Source organism: Piliocolobus tephrosceles, chromosome 10 (genome assembly GCF_002776525.5).
Source record: "Piliocolobus tephrosceles isolate RC106 chromosome 10, ASM277652v3, whole genome shotgun sequence".
Taxonomy (NCBI): Eukaryota; Metazoa; Chordata; class Mammalia; order Primates; family Cercopithecidae; genus Piliocolobus; species Piliocolobus tephrosceles.
In genome coordinates, this window is record NC_045443.1 from 85619235 (window position 1) to 85628184 (window position 8950).

Genomic DNA, 8950 nt, shown 5'->3' on the forward strand with positions numbered 1-8950 from the left:
CAGCCTCCAGTGGCCTCTCTGTACACACACATTGGTCACTGATCTTACCTACTGGTAAGTTTCCTGGGAGCCTGGTTAACAGAGATAAATCCACACAGCCTTTCTTGGTTTCTCTGGTCCAAAAATCCAACATTGGTCCAAGAAGGCTCCTCCAACATGTGCGAAGCACTCACTGATCATCTGGTCTTAGGGGGACACCTCTAAGCTATTTGATCCAGTTCTAGGAATGAAAAAGGCAGCAGTGAGGATTGCTCCTTTTATGTCTCCCTCCGGCAATCCAGGAAGGTCTCCTTTTCCCCATTCTCCCTTTGTTATGGGAAATTACCTGTCTTCCATTCCAAAGGACAGCCCTCTAGGCTGCCTCATAAAAAACCTGCAAATCTTAGGCCTTGGGCAAGATATCTGTCCTAAGTGCCTTGTCTTTTTTATTGCAATTCAGTTTGGCCACAGTATGAATCGGATAACGGGTCCACATGACCCACAAATGGAAGATTCAACTTTACAATTTTAACTAACTTAAGCAATTATTGCCCATGACTGGAAAAATGGGGAGAAATTCCTTATGTTCAGGCCTTTTTTACACTCAGATTACAATCTGACCTCTGCAATTCTTGCTCACCTGTTCAAACCCTCCTCCAATATCGCCACCCTGATCTCCTTTCTCCTCCTGACCCTACCTCTTTTTCCTTGTTTGATCCAGCAGACTGCTGTCCACCCCTCCCAGCCCCTTCCTCTCCCTCTCAACCATCTTCTTTAACCCCCCAAGCCTCCTCTTTTTCTTCCCAGCTGCCACCTTCCCAGCAGCCATCTTCTTAGCCACCACCTTCCTAGCTGCCATCCTCCCATCCAGCACCACCTCCAAAAGTATCCACTTCTTTTCCTACATTTTCCTCTCCTCAGGACAATTCTAGCACTGCTTATACCCATTCTCCTCCCTCATTGCCCTCTCCTGAGGCCTATAAACCCATCCCACCACCTTAAGCCACTATCTATCCTCCACTGCCTGTTAACTCAACCCTTCTTCCCCCTTCAAACCCTCAACAGGAACCACTTCCAGGTTCTTCCTTCTCTCCCACCCATACTCACTCAGGTGCCGTCTTTGGCCCATGCCCCACCCTTACTTCAGTACCTATGCTAGAGTGCCCCCTTTGGGAAGTAGCAGGAATTGAAGATATTGTTAGAGTTCATGTTACCTTCTCCCTCACTGATCTCTCTCAAATTAACAAAAGACTCAGCTCATATCCAGAAGATCCTACTTCTAATATTAGAGTTTCAGTACTTCACCCAGTCTTACTAACTAACTTGGCATGACCTCTACATTATCCTCTCTTCCACCCTCACCCCAGAAGACTGGGACCATATCTGGACCTTAGCTCAGGCACATGCTGATACAATTCTTCGCCAGTCTCCTACCCAGCCTACTGGCACAGAGGCAGTCCCCAATCAGGACTCCCAGCAGGGTTATCAAGATGGGGCCCCTGGACGCTGCTATTGAGACCACATGATTGTGTGTCTCCTTGTAGGACTCAGAAAGGGTGCCCAGAAAGCAGTAAACTATGAAAAACTTTCGGAAATCACCCAAGGTCTTGACGAAAACCCAGCCCTTTTTCTCTCGTTTAACTGGAGCCAGGAGAAAACATGCCAACTTAGACCCAGCCAGCCCAGAAGGAACCACTATTTTAAACGTTCAATTAATCTCCCAATTCACCCTCAATATTCGGTGGAAGCTTCAGAAGCTTGATGATGGCCCTCAAACCACACAATGAGACCTTCTTAATTTAGCCTTCAAAGGCTTTAACAATTGTGATGAGGAAGGTAAAAGGCAAAAACAGGCAGAATTTCAAATGCTTGCCTCCACCATCAGGGGCCCTGCAGGCTTACAGGGTCACAGTTCCACACGGAAGCCTCCTAATAATCCACCTCCACCTGGCACCTGTTTCAAGTGCAGCAATGAAGGCCACTGGTCCAGACAATGCTCTAACCCAGGTAAGCCCATCAGGCCATGCCCCATCTGCGGAGGACCCCACTGGAAGTCATACTATGAGTGGCCTTTGCAAGGACCACCCCCATTTCTCCCTGAGCTGGCAAAACCTCCTACTTGGATCTCATCGGCCTTGCCACTGAAGACTGACAGTGCCCTGGAATGGATGCCCTGGCAACTACCATCTCTTCATCCAAGCCAAGGGTAACCCTGCTGGTGGCAAGTAGACCAGTATATTTTTTAAATTGATACCAGGACAACCTACTCTGCTTTACCTAATTTTTCAGGACCCACCCAGTCCTCCAAAGTCTCTGTTATGGGTATTGATGGACAAGTCTCCAAACCCCGAGTCACCCATCTACTCTTCTGCTCCCTTCACACCTTTTCCTTCACTCACTCTTTCTTAGTCCTGCCCTCATGACAAACTCCACTCCTAGGTAGAGACATCCTTTCAAAACTCCACACTACTCTCCACTTCTACGTTCCCCATGGTACCCAACACATCCACCCAGACTCCTCTGGTGCTTCTAGCTTTCTTCTACTCCTCCAACCTCCCACCCTAAAATATGCAACCTTTCCTTATGCCCCATCCATAGTTAACCCCACTGTTTGGGATACTTCCACACCCTCAGTTGCAAAACACCACACTCCCATCCACATTGTCCTTAAAAACCCCACCCAGTTCCTCTCACAGAAGCAGTATCCAATCACCCAAGCAGCTCTTGTAGGCTTAAAGCCTATCATTTTCACCTCCTTGCCAGTCACCTATTCTGCCCAACAAACTCCCCTTTGTTAAAAAGCCAGATGGAACTTATCACTTAGTCCAGGACTTCAGGCTCATTAACCAAACTGTACTCCCAGTATGTCCAGTATTTCCTAACCCATAAACTTTACTTTCCACAATTCCCTCCAATACCACCCATTTTTCTGTCCTAAACCTAAAGGATACATTTTTTTTTTTTTTTTTTTTTTTTTTTTTACAATTCATTTGCACCCTGATTCTCAAGACTTCTTTGTCTTTACGTGGGAAGACCCCTACACCCACCTTTCACATCAGCTCACCTGGTGCATACTACCTCAAGGTTTTAGAGACAGCCCCCACCTTTTTGCACAGGCCCTTGCTCATGACCTCTGTACCTTATCCCTAAAACTGTCCACTCTCCTTCAATATGTTGATGATCTATTCCTGTGTAGTCCCTCTCAAAGACTGCAACACCCATACTATCTCTCTTTTAAACTTCTTGCAGAGTGGGGGTATCTGATCTCCCCTAAAAAAGCACAAATATGCACTCCCTCAGTCATGTACTTAGGCCTAGCCTTTACCCTGCAACCTGAGGGCTCACAATCAACTGCATATCCCTCCTCTAGTCCCTTCCACCTCTGCAAACTAAGGAAGAAATTCTCTCTTTTCTAGGATTAGTGGGATATTTTAGGCTTTGGGTTCCTTCCTTTGCTCTACTTGCCAAACAGTTATATCAAGCTGCTAAAGGCCCTCTCCATGAGCCTTTGAACCCTGCACAGCCTATTATCCAACCTTTCTGTCTACTCCAAAGGCCTCTTGTCTCAGCCCCACGCTCACTCCCCCAGACCTCACCAAAGCTTTCTCCTTTTATACCAATGAATGACATGGAGTTGCACTAGGTGTTCTAACCCAGTCTAAGGGACCTACCCTCCAGGTTATCACCTACCTCTCCAAACAGCTTGAAACCACAGTTCTCAGATGGCCTGCTTGCTTCCAAACACTGGCGGCAGATGCTGTCCTCATCCTTGAAAGCCTAAAACTATCTCTTCATGCCAACCTAACAATTTATTCAACCCATAACATCAAAGACATGCTAGCTCACCGCAGTGTACTGAGTCTCATCTCTGCCCCATGGATTCTCCAACTGTATGCTTTATTCATAGAAACTCCCTAAATCACTGTGCTAATCAGCTCCTATTTAAACCCAGCCATGCTCTTACCTGAAGCTACTACCTCCCAAGACCCTGCACACTTCTGTGTAGACACTGTTCAAACTTTTCTTATACCTTTTCCAAATCTAACAGATCAACCCTTTCCAGATGCCTCATTTACTTGGTTTGTAGATGGCAGCTCCTTTCTATATCAAGGATGCCAACATGCTGGCTATGTTATAGTGTTACCTCACACACACTATTGAAGCCAATCTGCTCCCCCTAGGAACCATCTCCCGAAAAGCTGAACTCATCACCCTCACTCAAGCACTCACTCTAGCAGGCAAACAACAAATTAACATATATTCAGATTCTCATTATGCATTCCACATAGTGCACTCACACTCATCCATCTGGAAAGAATGGGGTTTCCTAACTGCAAAAAAAAAACACTCCTGTCATAAATAGCTCTCTCATCAGCAAACTCCTTCAAACTGCCAGACTCCTGCAGAAAATTGCCATCATTCATTGCAGGGACCACCAAAACCCAGACAATCCTATATTGGCTGGAAATACTCTAGCAGATAAGTTAGCCAAACAAGTAGCCCTACAACCTGAGCAAGATCAGTTTCTGTCCCTGCCCTTGTTCTCTCATCTTTACTCCTCAGAAGAAAAGGAGGACTTCCAAGCCCAAAACCTTCAAAAGCAAGCGCCACAGTATATCAAGGAAGGGCATTTCATTGTTCCACACTCTCAAACAATCCCTATCCTGCAAACCCTCCACAGCTCTTTCCATGTTGGTTGCAAACCTCTCTTGCAATTTCTCCACCCTATTCTCACTTGTCCTCACCTTTCCAGCCATATTTGAGAAATTACTCAGTCCTGCTTTATCTGCCACTCAGTGTCACCCCAGGGTTCCCTCTGGCTGCTGCCTTTTCCTACCAACCAAGCCTGGTGCCTGGTGGGTAATTATATGCATGATGAGAGTTTGTGTGATGACATTTGAACATTGTGAAGTTGTTGGGAATGCTCCTACCCACTTGGAGAAAGTACAAACAAAGACTAGAAGAGAGCAGAGCCATTTATCAGGCAGCATATGAGTGAAGTCTACTTGCCAATCTTGCCCAGGTAATCCTCCCCTCCTTAAATCAGACATGATCTTTCATTCATGAAGCCACAAATGAGGTCATGCCTCTCCCTGTTGACACCTCCTTGTCCTCTCAACATAACTGTCTTGCAGGCACAGACATGTTTATCTGCCAACCTGACTCTCACAAAAAGCTACAACTGAAGTGGACAGGCCCCTACACTGTGATACTCAGCATGCCAACTGCAGTGAGAGTCCAAGGACTCCATCACTGGATCCATCGCACCAGGGTCAAGCTCACCCGCAAGGTTACTTCTTCCTCCAAAACATTAACAGCAAAGTGATCATCTAGGCCAATTTTCTCCTACCAAGCTTAAATTAAACCCCAAATTTCTTTTCTTAGAACCAAAAGATGAGGAAGACTAATCACTTGCTTTTAGAAATGGCCTATATCTACCCAACTGCCTGCTGTACCTCACTTCCAACCAAAAGTCTTAATACAGGAATATCCCTCATCACAATCCTAATATTGTCAGTAGCTTCTCTGCTGTCCACAGCAGCACCTCCAAGCTGCTGTGAGTGTTATCAATTTTTCCACTGTGGAGGAAAAATGCAACAATCCTTTACTTACCATACTCATATAGAAAAATCCTGTTATGGAACCTTAATTGAGGAAGGTGTTGAATCAAGGAAAGGTTATTGTAAAGTAAAAAATCCAGAAGTATCCGGCAGTCATAATGAGGCTATATGTTCAAAAGGTAGGCAGTGGTTTTGCTTCACCAAAATTGGACAATGGGGAGTAAACACTCAAGTGCTAAAAGACATAAAGAGAGAACAGATTATAGCCAAAGCAAAAGCAACAATTCCCCTAATGCCAAAATCACCCATGGTATTTCCAACCTTTTATACAAAACTACAAGCAGATGTATCCCTTCCCAAGTCAGGAAAAAACTGTTTGTAGATCTAGGAGAAAGCATCGCACTTACCATGAATGTGTCCAATTGCTGGGTACGCGGGGGAGCTCGTATGAGTGAACAGTGGCTGTGGTGAGCTCGTATGAGTGAACAGTGGCTGTGGTATGGGATAGACATTCTCCCTTAGTTACTAGCATCCCAAAATACCAGTCTCACTTTCAGTCCTCAAGAACACCCACAGTCCTGGACACTTACCAACCCAGTAAGAGGGACAGTGTGCATATTCCACAAGTGGACTGATGAAACCCATCACACTGTAGGTGAAAGCTCCTGTCAGCAAACCCTAACAGTCAACGCCTCCACAGCAGAGTGGTGGCCTAGGTTACCCCAAGGAGCCTGGTGTCCTTCTAACCTCAATTGTGTCTTATAAAAAAAGGCCTGGTACTGTACAAACACCACTAACCCTTATGCTGCATACCCTGCCTAAGTGCACTATGGGACAATCCTATGAACACCAGCCTACAAGGGATTGCCCCTGAGGGATTCTTTTGGATATGTGGGACCCAGGCTTACTCATGGCTATCTTATCATTGGCAAGGTTCTTGCTTCCTGGGCACAATTAAACCTGGATTCTTTTTACTTCCAAAGCAGGCAGGGAACACCTTTGGAGTCCTTGTATATGATAACCTCAACAGAGAAAAACAATCCTTAAAGGTAGGAGGAAGCCAAAGATGGCTAGAGGATGAGTGGCCTCTGCAATGGGTCATTGAATATTATGGCCCTGCCGCTTGGGCTGAGGATGGTTCATGGGGTTATCACACTCTCATATATAGGCTAAATAGAATAATTATACTACGGGCTGTTCTAATCACTAACCAAACTGCCTCAGCCCTGGAAATGCTTGCTCAACAACAAAACCAAATGCATGCGACAATTTATCAAAACAGGCTAGCACTAGACTACTTATTAGCAGAAGAAGGTGGGGTCTGTGGTAAGTTTAATATCTCCAATTGTTGTCTTAACATGGACAATAATGGAAAAGTGGTTCTAGAGATTGCCTCAAATATCAGAAAAGTAGACCATGTACCAGTCCAAACCTGGAAGTAATGGGACCCAACAAACCTTCTAGGAGGGTAGCTCTCTAATTTAGGAGAATTTAAAACACTGGTGGGCTCAGTAATCTTCATCAATGGATTCCTCCTGTTTCTCCCCTAGCCCACTGATAATAAAAGCCGTTAAAACTTGTTGAAACTACAGTTAACTGCCAGACAATCCAGATGCTGCTGCTGCTACAATGACACAATGGATACCAACCCATCTTTCAAGAATACCCCCAAATTTAAGTTTTTTTTTTTTTTCTGAGGTGCCCATGCCACCCCCTATGTCATACCTGAAGTAGTTATTGAGAAAGTTGTCCCTATTCCCTTTTCTATAACCAAACTGACAGGAATGAAAGATTCTCCCTGGGGTCTGAAAGCTGGGGGATGAATAACTTCTCCCTCCTCAGGTCCAGTCCCAAGGCACAAAGCCACTTGTGTCAGCGGCGTGCATCAGCAAGATAGCAGAGGCAGGAAGAGAGCTGACTGGAACAAATGTACCCCCTGGAGATCGAGAGAGAGAGAGCCATCAAGGTACCACGTAGCAGTCACGTCAGACTGGGACATTTCTTGTTTACAGGAGACTATAAAACCCCTGCCCCGCCCTTACTTGGGGCTGACACCGTTTTAGGCCTCACGCTGTCTGCACCCAGGTACTCATTAAAACAGCGTGTTTCTCCACACCACTTTGTGTTGTTTGTCGGCACGTTCTCAGGGTTTGAACCAATATAAGAGCTTTGCAAAAAAGAAGTTTAATTGACTCACAGTTCTGCATGGCTGCGGATGCCTCAGGAAACTTACAATCATAGTGGAAGGCACTTTTACACAGGGCAGCAGGAGTGAATGAGTGCCAAGCAAAGGGGGAAGCCCCTTAATAAACCATCAGCTCTTTTGAGAACTCACTCACTATTATGAGAACCGCATGGGGGAAACTGTTCCCATGATTCAATGATCTCCACCTGGTCTCACCCTAGACAGGTGGGGATTATTATAATTCAAGGTGAAATTTGGGTTGGGATGCAGAGCCAAATGATATCAGACCCATTATTTTGTCAGGAGTATATTGTTTAATTTCCATGTTCTCATGAATTTTCTGAAGTCTTCTCTGTATTTATTTTTAGTTGTAATACCATTGCAATCGGAAAACATACTTAATATAATATCAGTCTTCTTAAATTTGTTTAAACTTGTTCTGTGTCATATGATATGACCTATCTTGGAGAATGTTTCATGAAGAAGAGTGTGTGTTCTGTAGTGTTAAATAGAATGTTCTTTTTGTGTGTCTGTTAGATCCATTGGATTTAGAGTGTACTTTAAATTCAGTGTACCGTATTGATTTTTGTCTGAGTGATCTGTGTATTGTTGAAAGTGTGGTGTTGACATCCCCTACTATTAGGCATTGCAGTGAATGTCTCCCCTCAGATCTATTAATAATGCTTTACATATTTATGTGTCCCAATATTGAGTGCATGTATATTCATAATTTTTATATCCTCCTACTGAATGGACTTCTTTATCATTATATAATAACCTTTTCTGTCTTTAAAAAATTTTTTTTGACTTGAAGTCTATTTTATTGGATAAATCTATTATTACTCCTCTTTTTTGGTTTCTATTTTCATGGAATATCTTTTTTCATCCCTTCACTTTAAGTCTATGTATGTCTTTACAGATGAAATGTGTCTTTTGCAGGCAGTATAGAGTTGGGTCTTGTTTTAATCTCTAATCTATTCAGCCACTTTGTGTCTTTTGATGCTAGAATTTAATCCACTTACATTCAAGGTAATTATTGATAGGTCAGGACTTACTACTGCCATTTAGTTATTTTTTTAGTTGTTTTATAGATCCTTTGTTTCTTCCTTTCTCTGTTGCTCTCTTCCTTTGTGTTTACATAATTTTTCTGGTAGTATATTTTGATTTATTACTTTTCTGGGGTATCTACTATAGATATTCTACTTTGTGCTTACCATATGGCATA

The 8950-nt window shown here is 44.0% G+C and overlaps 1 pseudogene; it reads left to right on the top strand.

Annotated features, from left to right (window-relative positions):
* Positions 1–5403: 5403 nt before the first annotated feature.
* LOC111545122 lies at positions 5404–5995 on the top strand (annotated as a pseudogene).
* Positions 5996–8950: the final 2955 nt, after the last annotated feature.